The 8,325-nt window shown below is 46.8% G+C and overlaps 1 non-coding gene across 1 annotated transcript; it reads right to left on the reverse strand.

Moving 5' to 3' along the window:
- Positions 1 to 228: 228 nt before the first annotated feature.
- LOC121103814 lies at positions 229 to 332 on the reverse strand. The gene has a single exon (XR_005836094.1). It is a non-coding gene; the product is annotated as a U6 spliceosomal RNA (small nuclear RNA).
- Positions 333 to 8,325: the final 7,993 nt, after the last annotated feature.

Raw genomic sequence — 8,325 nt, forward strand, 5'->3', positions numbered from 1 at the left:
TTATTAGCAAAGAACCATTGTTTTAGGCAAGGTCATCCTCCTTAGGGGAACGGAAGAGGTCTATCAGCGAATTCCCTATTGCTGACCAGGAAATTCCCATGTCGACTGTTTCTTAAAGGACATTTTGGAGGGACTGAAACTGCAGTCACGTTAGGCGTGAACTCTTGGTTTACTGACGGGGCCTTAACGTAAGTGGCGCCATTCTGGGCCTGGGTTTTCTTTTTCACGATATCTGTGGAATGCTTCACGAATTTGTGTGTCATCCCTGCACAGGCACCGTGCTAATCTCCGTATTGTTCCAATTTTAGTATATGTGCTGCTGAAATGAGCACTTTATTGACTTTTCAAAAAACAGCTATTTCTATATTTTTCGTTCGCTCTCCCATTAAAAATATAGAGACAGCTACTTTTTTTAAGTAAATGTAAAAAGTAACTTCCTAGCAATGGAATTCCTGGATCATAATGTGTATAAATTGAAAACTTTGATAACTATTGTCAGACTTCCTCCAAAACACTTGCTCAGCTCTGTGCTTCTGCCTGCGGTGCTCGCCACATTCCCTCCTACCGTTGTCTACACTGGGTATTATGAAACATACTGTTTATCAATCTGGCAAATGCAAAGAATATCGCATTGGTTAGAGTTTCTTCACTTGTGAATGAAATGGAGCATATTTCACACAGTTTTTGGCTATTCCGCCTTCTGTTTTGTGAACTTTCCATTCATATCTCTTGTCCATTTCTATTCACTTTTTGTCTTACTGATTTATGAATTAACAAAGGCAGCTCATTCTTTTTGGGTGTTGGACCCAAATCCACTGCATGCACCCAACAGGCAGTTCTCCGGACAACAGCTGAGTGTCCCACAATTTATAGTCAATCCTGCCACTATCCACCCAGAGACAGCATCGGAGTCCACAGGTTCAGGCCTCAGTCCCAGGAGACACCCCCCCCCCCGCCCCCAACTTCAGATTCTGGTCAGAAGTTCTGGATCACCTGTGCTTCGGACAACCAGCTACAAATTGGAGGTTCCCACCATCTCTTCTTTGGGTTCCATTAATTTGCAAGAGCGGCTCACAAAACTCAGAGAAGGATTTTACTCTCTAGATCACTGGTTTATTATGGAAGCACATAACTCAGGAATAGCTGGATGGAAGAGCTACATAGGGCGAGGTATGGGGGGAAAGCCTCAGAGCTTCCAAGCCTTCTCTGAGCACGCCACCCTCCCCAAATTTCTACGTGTTCACCAACCCGAAAGCTCCCCGAACCCCCTCCTTTCAGGTTTCTATGGAGGCTTCATTACATAGGTATGCTCGATTAATTCTCTGATGTTGGTGCTTGCGCTCAATCTCCAGCCCCTCCATCCTCCCCGGAAGTCGGGGGGAGAGGGGGAAGAGGCTGAAATTTCCAGCCCTCAAAACACCTGTTGGTTCCCCCAGCAACCAGCCCCCATCCTAAGGTGTTTTCCCAAGCCCCTTATTAACATAACAAAAGATACCTTGATCACTTCCCCCACTTAGGAAATTCCAAGGCTTTGGGGAGCGGTGAGTCAGGAGCTGTGGACAAAGACCAAATGCCTGTGAGAAATGAATGACCAAATTCCTTATAAATCACAATATCGCACCCTTTGTCGTCTTTTGTGTACTGCAGGTGTTTCTCGCAGCTTATCACTTGTCTATTGATTTTGGTTTTGGTATATTTAGTCGTTTAGAAATTTCTCAACGATATCTTGTATAGTGTATCCTGACCTGTGAATTTTGCTCTGAGTTCCCATTTAGCCATACCCTGTACTTGGGTATGTAGTGTTTTCATTATGAGGAATTTTAAATCTTATTATTCTAGATTTCTTGCAAATTTTGGTGTATTGATACAGTGGTGCAAGAGTTGTTTAAGAGAGATATTTTTTTAAGTTTTTTTCCCCAAGCTATTAAAAAAAGAATCTAAGTTGATTGCACTATGGTCAGGGAAGGTGGCATGTATCCGTTCTACTTTTTGGAATTTACCGAACTTTTCTTTGCGGACTAATATGAGGGTCAATAATTTTTAATGTTCCATAGTCACTGACTAAAAGACATATTCATAATTATAAGAGAAAAAAATTATTGTTATTATTATTTAGTAATCTCTACACCCAACGTGGGGCTTGAACTCACAACCTCAAGATTAAGAGTCATATACTCTTCCAACTGAGCCAGCCAGGTGCCCCTAATTATACTATTTTTGCTATGTCTTCCTCATCTATCCTAGGCTGCTTAATATAAAGCCTCTTACTGCTGTTGTGTTTTCATCATTTATTTCTTGCATTTCCTGAAGTTCCACATCTTACATCTTGCCAGTCTACGACTCAGTACGCACAGATTTCTGACAATTAGAGCTTTCTGATGAACTGTCCCATTTAGCATTGTAAGTGTTTCTGGAGTCATTCCGCTTCTCCAGGGCTAAATTCTGAACTCGTTTTTTTGTTTCTTCTCTCTGGCCGTTCGTGAGTGTTATTCGCGCGCTCCTTTTCCTTAGGCTTCCAAGAATCCAAATACTGCAAATCTAAACACATGGTTAGTGCTGGAGATTTGTAACAAGGATTCAGGAGAACAGACCGGAAGGTGGGGAACATTCTTATTGTCTCACTGTTGCCCGGTCGTCTGGAATTCCATCACTTCCAAAGCTGATGGCTTAGTGAAGCCCCAGGACAGCTCAGCAGCCTTGGGAAATTATTAGCATTCATATGGCCCCTATTTAGATTTAATGTTAATTGTCTTTTTTTCCCCAGCACGTACTCTGAGTCAGGCATCAGGAGCAGCACTTTAACCCTTGAACGTATGAACAATTTTGTGAGAATATTATTATCATCCTAAAGTGTACAGATGATGACACTGAAACTTGACAAATTCACTTCACCAAGGGCAAACAACATTCATTTAAAGCATTCTTCAAATACCGGGGCGCTTGGCTGGCTCAGTCAGCGGCTGCTGATCTCAAGCCCCACATTGGGTGTAGAAATTCCTGAAAAATAAAATCTTTTAAAAAAGTAAAGCTTTCTTCAGATATTTATTAAATAGCAGCATGGGTCCTCTCAGTAAGAGCTTCAGAGCGACAAGTCCCATCCAGCTTGAACTTCACGGTCTTCCTCCAAAGCTCACGTAGAGTGCTGTCTACCATGCCTCCCTTGTCACTTCTCAAAGGGAGGTTTGATCACTGCCACCTCAATACGCATGTCCCTTTTGGGGTGAGTTGTTAGGTCGTGTCCATGTAGGGCTGCCTTCTGCTCACACATCAACTTCTGGTCTCCTAGTTGTGGCCAAGCTGGCAGGAACTTTCTCAATGCATGGGGAAGGAGCTATTGTAATCTAGGTTACAAGCACCAGGGGGCCCGGCTGGCTCAGTCAGTGCAGCCTGTGACTCTTGATCTTGGGGTTGTGAGTTCGGGCCCCACCCTGGGTGTAGAGATTACTTAAAGAAATCTTCATATTACAAGCACCAAATGAGGTCTGCTTCCTCCCGGGGAGCAATGTAATTGGCAGCCCTTTCAAGGCTTCTAGAATCTGATGTGGAGCCTCTGCAGGAAAGAGTTCACATATCAGTCTGGAGACTCTAAGAGTGCTGTCCTTAGAAAGACCGGCTTGCAAGGTTGACCTTTGGTTAGTGTTATGAGCTGAATTGTGTCCCCCAAGCCCCTGCCCAAAGTCATATGCTGAAGCCCTAACCCCCCAATGTGACTTTATTTGGAGACGGAACCCCTTAAAGACCTTTTAAGGTCATAGGGGGGCTCTAATCCAATAGGACTGGTGTTCTTATACGAAGACATCTCTCCCAGGCGCGCCCGGCTGGCTCAGTCGGAAGAGCGTGCAACTCTTGATCTGGGGGTCGTGAGTTCGAGCCCCATGTTGGGTGTAGAGATTACTTTAAAAAAAAAACTTGGGGTGCCTGGGTGGCTCAGTCGGTTAAGCATCTGCCTTCTGCTCAGGTCATGATCTCAGGGTCCTGGGATCGAGCCCCGAATTGGGCTCCCTGCTCAGTGAGGAGTCTGCTTCTCCTGCTCACTCTGCTGTTTCCCCTGCTTGTGCTCTCTCTCTCTCTCTTTCTCTCTCTGAAATAAATAAAATCTTTAAAAAAAAGATGGTTGTCTATAAGCAAGGAAGAGAGTTCTCCCCAGTGACCAGATCTTGGACTTCTAGCCTCCAGAACTGCGATAAAATAACTTTGTGTCATTTGAGCTGCCCAGCGTGTGGGGCCCTGTAGAACAGCCTGAGCTGATTGGGGGGGCATGGGGGAACTCAGTCCTTGGGAGGGTTCCCACCATTCTCTAAGTGACGAGGGGCTCACGGTGCCTAAACTGCTTGTACAAACACTGTGGTTTAGCCCGAACAGCTGCTTTCCTTCTTGGGATCTGCGATTTTGTGCACGCTAGCCAGAGCGTGCCTACGTCACCGGCTCCTGATACAAATCTTGGACTATTCGGCTCAGGTGAGTTTCCCTACAGACAGTGTCAGATGTGTTGTCGCAGTTCCTTGCTGGAAGAATTAAGCATGTCTCGTGTGACTGCACTGGGAGAGGGGTCTTAGAACCTTGTTCCTGGCTCCCTCTAGACCTCGCCCCAGGCACTTTTTCCCTTTGCTGATTGTGCTTTGTGTCCTTTTGCTGCCCTAAATCACAGCCACTAGGGCGCCTGGGTGGCTCAATCGATGAAGTGTCTGCCTTTGGCTCAGGTCATGATCCCAGGGTCCCGGGATCCAGTCCTGCATCGGGCTCCTTGCTCAGCGGGGAGCCTGCTTCTCTCTCTGCCTGCCGCTCCCCCTGCTTGTGCTCGCTCTTTTACTGACAAATAAATGAATAAAATCTTTGAAAAAAATCATAGCCATGAGAACAACTACATGGAGTCACTCCGAGTGAATCATCGAAACTGGGGGTGGTCTTGGGGACCCCGGACCCAAAGCACCTCTACATAGCCCCACCCCATCATTCTCAAAGCCCTCCATGTATTACTTTGCCGTCGGTATTGCTGCCAGCTCCTGGGGGGCAGGGGCTTCACGCCGGGCACCGTCTTACTTCCAGTGCCTGACACAGAGCAGGCTTCCAGTAAATGTCCGTCGAGTCTTTTGTCGTTGTTCTTAAAACAACAGAAATGCAGTATTTAATGGTTCTGGAGGTTAGAAGTCTGAAATCAAGGTGTTGGCAGGGCCACACTCCCTCTGAAGGCTCTCAGAGGGGAATCCTTTCTTGCTTCTTCCAGCTTCCAGTGGCTCCCAGCAATCCTTGGTGCTTCCTAGCCTGCAGATGCAATGCTCTGATGGCTCTCCATTGTCACGTGACTCTTTCCCATGTGTGCCTCTGTGTCTTTCTTTCTTTGTTTAAAACGTTTTTTTTTAAATTTTTATTTATTTATTTTTTGACAGAGAGAAAGAGCAAGAGAGGGAACACAAGCAGGGGGAGCAGGAGAGGGAGAAGCAGGCTTCCCACTGAGCGGGGAGCCTGATGCAGGGCTCGATCCCAGGACCCTGGGATCATGACCCAAGCTGAAGGCAGATGCTTAACACCTGAGCCACCCAGGCGCCCCCCAAAAGTTTACTTATTTATTTGAGTAATCTCTACACCCAGCATGGGGCTCGAACTCACAACCCCAAGACCAAGACTCACATGCTCTTCCAACTGAGCCAGGCAGGTGCCCCCAGATGTTTTTGATAAAAAAGGACAGTACTGTAAATGTGTTTTCTCTTCCTTATGATTTTTTTTTAAAGATTTTATTTATTTATTTGACAGAGAGAGAGACACCCAGCGAGAGAGGGAACACAAGCAGGGGGAGTGGGAGAGGAAGAAGCAGGCTCCCAGCAGAGGAGCCCGATGTGGGACTCCATCCCATAACGCTGGGATCACGCCCTGAGCCGAAGGCAGACGCTCAATGACTGTGCCACCCAGGCACCCCACCTTATGATTTTCCTAATAACATTTTCCTTTCTTTAGTTTATTTGATTGTAAAAAGACAGTATGCAATACATAGAACATACAAAATATATATTAATTGACTGTTTATGTTATCAGTAAGGCTTCTGGTCAACAGTAGGGTCTTAGTAGTTAAGTTTTGGGGGAGTCAAAAGTTATACATGGATTTTCTTTTCTTTTTTTTAAGATTTTATTTATGGATTTGTCAGAGAGAGAGAGGGAGAGGGAGAGCTGCAGGCAGAGGGAGAAGTAGGCTCCCCGCCGAGCAGGGAGCCCCACGCAGGACTCGATCTCAGGACCCTGGGATCCTGACCTGAGCTGAAGGCAGATGCTTCACCGACTGAGCCCCCCAGGTGTCCCTATACATGGATTTTCAACTGTGCAGGGGGTCGGGGCCCCAAATCCCTGTGTGGTTGTTCAAGGGTCAACTGTATCTTTCTGAGGGGACACAATTCAACCCACAACATCTTGTTTCAACTGTACCAAGATGCCTGATTGTTCAATGATAATGATTATGGACAATACCTTCTTTTTTTAAATAAATATTTTTATTTATTTATTTGAGAGAGAGAGAGCGTGAGTGTGAACGGTGGGGGAGGGAGGGGCAGAGGGAGAGAAACTCAAGCAGACTCCATGCTGAGCACAAAGCCGGACGCGGAGCCAGATCCCACGACCTTGAGAACACGACCTGAGCTGAAATCCAGAGCTGGATGTTCAACTGATGGAGCCACGTAGGCGCCCCTAGTGACAGTAACTTCTAATTTCCCCCAGCGCTCGTCATGTCGCGGGCACTATGTGAAGTACGTTATATGCATAATCTCACGTGCTTCCCTCTCTACACTACAGACACTGTTATTATCTTCACGTTACTGATGAGGAAACTGAGACCCAGAGAGGTAAAACAACTTGCCCCCTGTCTTACGTGGTCAGTGAGGCAGATGATAATTTCCAAAAATGCTCACAGCAATATTTCTGGTCCCATCTGCCTTTCCAGAACCATGTCACTCCCCATCAAGACACGGAATCTTGTTTCTTCTCCATCTGAACCTGGGCAGGACCTTGTGACTGCCTCAGCGCCTTGGGTTCAGGGGAAGTGATGCTACCTAACTTCCAAAACTAGGTCCTGAAGGTGATACCACTTCCACCGGCCGTGCTCTCCTTCAGGATGTTTGGGCTTGGAACCCAGCCACCCTGCTGCGAGGAAGCCCGAAACGACTGTGGGGAAAGGCCCGCCTGGAGAGGAACTGATGCGCGGGCTACAGCCAGCATCAGCTGCCACACTGGTGAGGGAGCCTTCGGGTCTTCCAGCTAAGACCCCAGAGAAAGAGGAGCAGAGATAAGCCATTATGGCTGATGTACTGCTCTTCTGAATTCTGGCCCCACGGCATACGACCGAGAAGTTCAGGTGTAGTTTGAATTCGGACAAGGCTGGCCCCAGAGGCTCGAAATCCCTTCATCTCTCAGCTTTGCCCTCTCTGTGTTGTCTATGTTTCTCAGCTCCTGCTGTGGTTCCCTGGCAAACTCATGTTCTCCCTATCGAGTGATGTCTTTGAGTTTCAGCCACGTTGTAGCGTGTATTAGTACTTAGTTCTTTTTTATGGCTGAATACGATTCCATCGTAGAGAGAGACTGCATTTCGTTTATCCACTCATTAGTTGAAGTGTCTCCTTAAATTCCGAGCTCTAGGGGCACCTGGCCGGCTCAGTCAGTGCAGCATGTGACACTGATCTCAGGGTTGTGAGTTCAAGTTCCACTTTGGGTGTAGAGATTACTTAAAAATAAAATATTTTTAAAAATAAAAAGGGGCACTTGGGTGGCTCAGTCGGTTGAGCGTCTGCCTACGGCTCAGGTCATGATCCCAGGGTCCTGGGATTGAGCCCCAAGTTGGGCTCCCTGCTCAGTGGGGAGTCTGCTTCTCCCTCTCCCTCTGCCCCTCCTTCCAGCCTGTTCTCTCTCTCTCCTCTTTCTCTGCCAAACAAATAAATTTAAAAACTAAATTAAAAATAAAAATAAAAAAATAAATTTTGTACTCTAGACACTTTATTTGCCTCATCCTAGTCCTGGGAGGTGATTGAAGGAAGGAGTAAAGTCTAAAATGGATATTTTTTTAAAATTTCTTTTTTAAGATTTATTTATTTGACAGGGAGAGGGAGAGAGAACACAAGCAGAGGGAGCTGGAGAGGGAGAAGCAGGCTCCCTACGATGTGGGGCTCGATCCCAGGACCCTGGGATCATGACCTGAGCCGAAGGCAGATGCCCAACCACCTGAGCCCCCCAGGCGCCTAAAATGGGTGTTCTTAGTGGGCAGGTGGCTCTCGTCCACTCCTGGACTCAGGGACCCCAGCTCCTGACATCTCATGCTCTGCCTTACCCTCCAAGCTGTGCCACAACTCT

The sequence above is a fragment of the Ursus maritimus genome (genome assembly GCF_017311325.1).
Source record: "Ursus maritimus isolate PB19 chromosome X unlocalized genomic scaffold, ASM1731132v1 scaffold_X1, whole genome shotgun sequence".
NCBI classification, from domain to species: domain Eukaryota; kingdom Metazoa; phylum Chordata; class Mammalia; order Carnivora; family Ursidae; genus Ursus; species Ursus maritimus.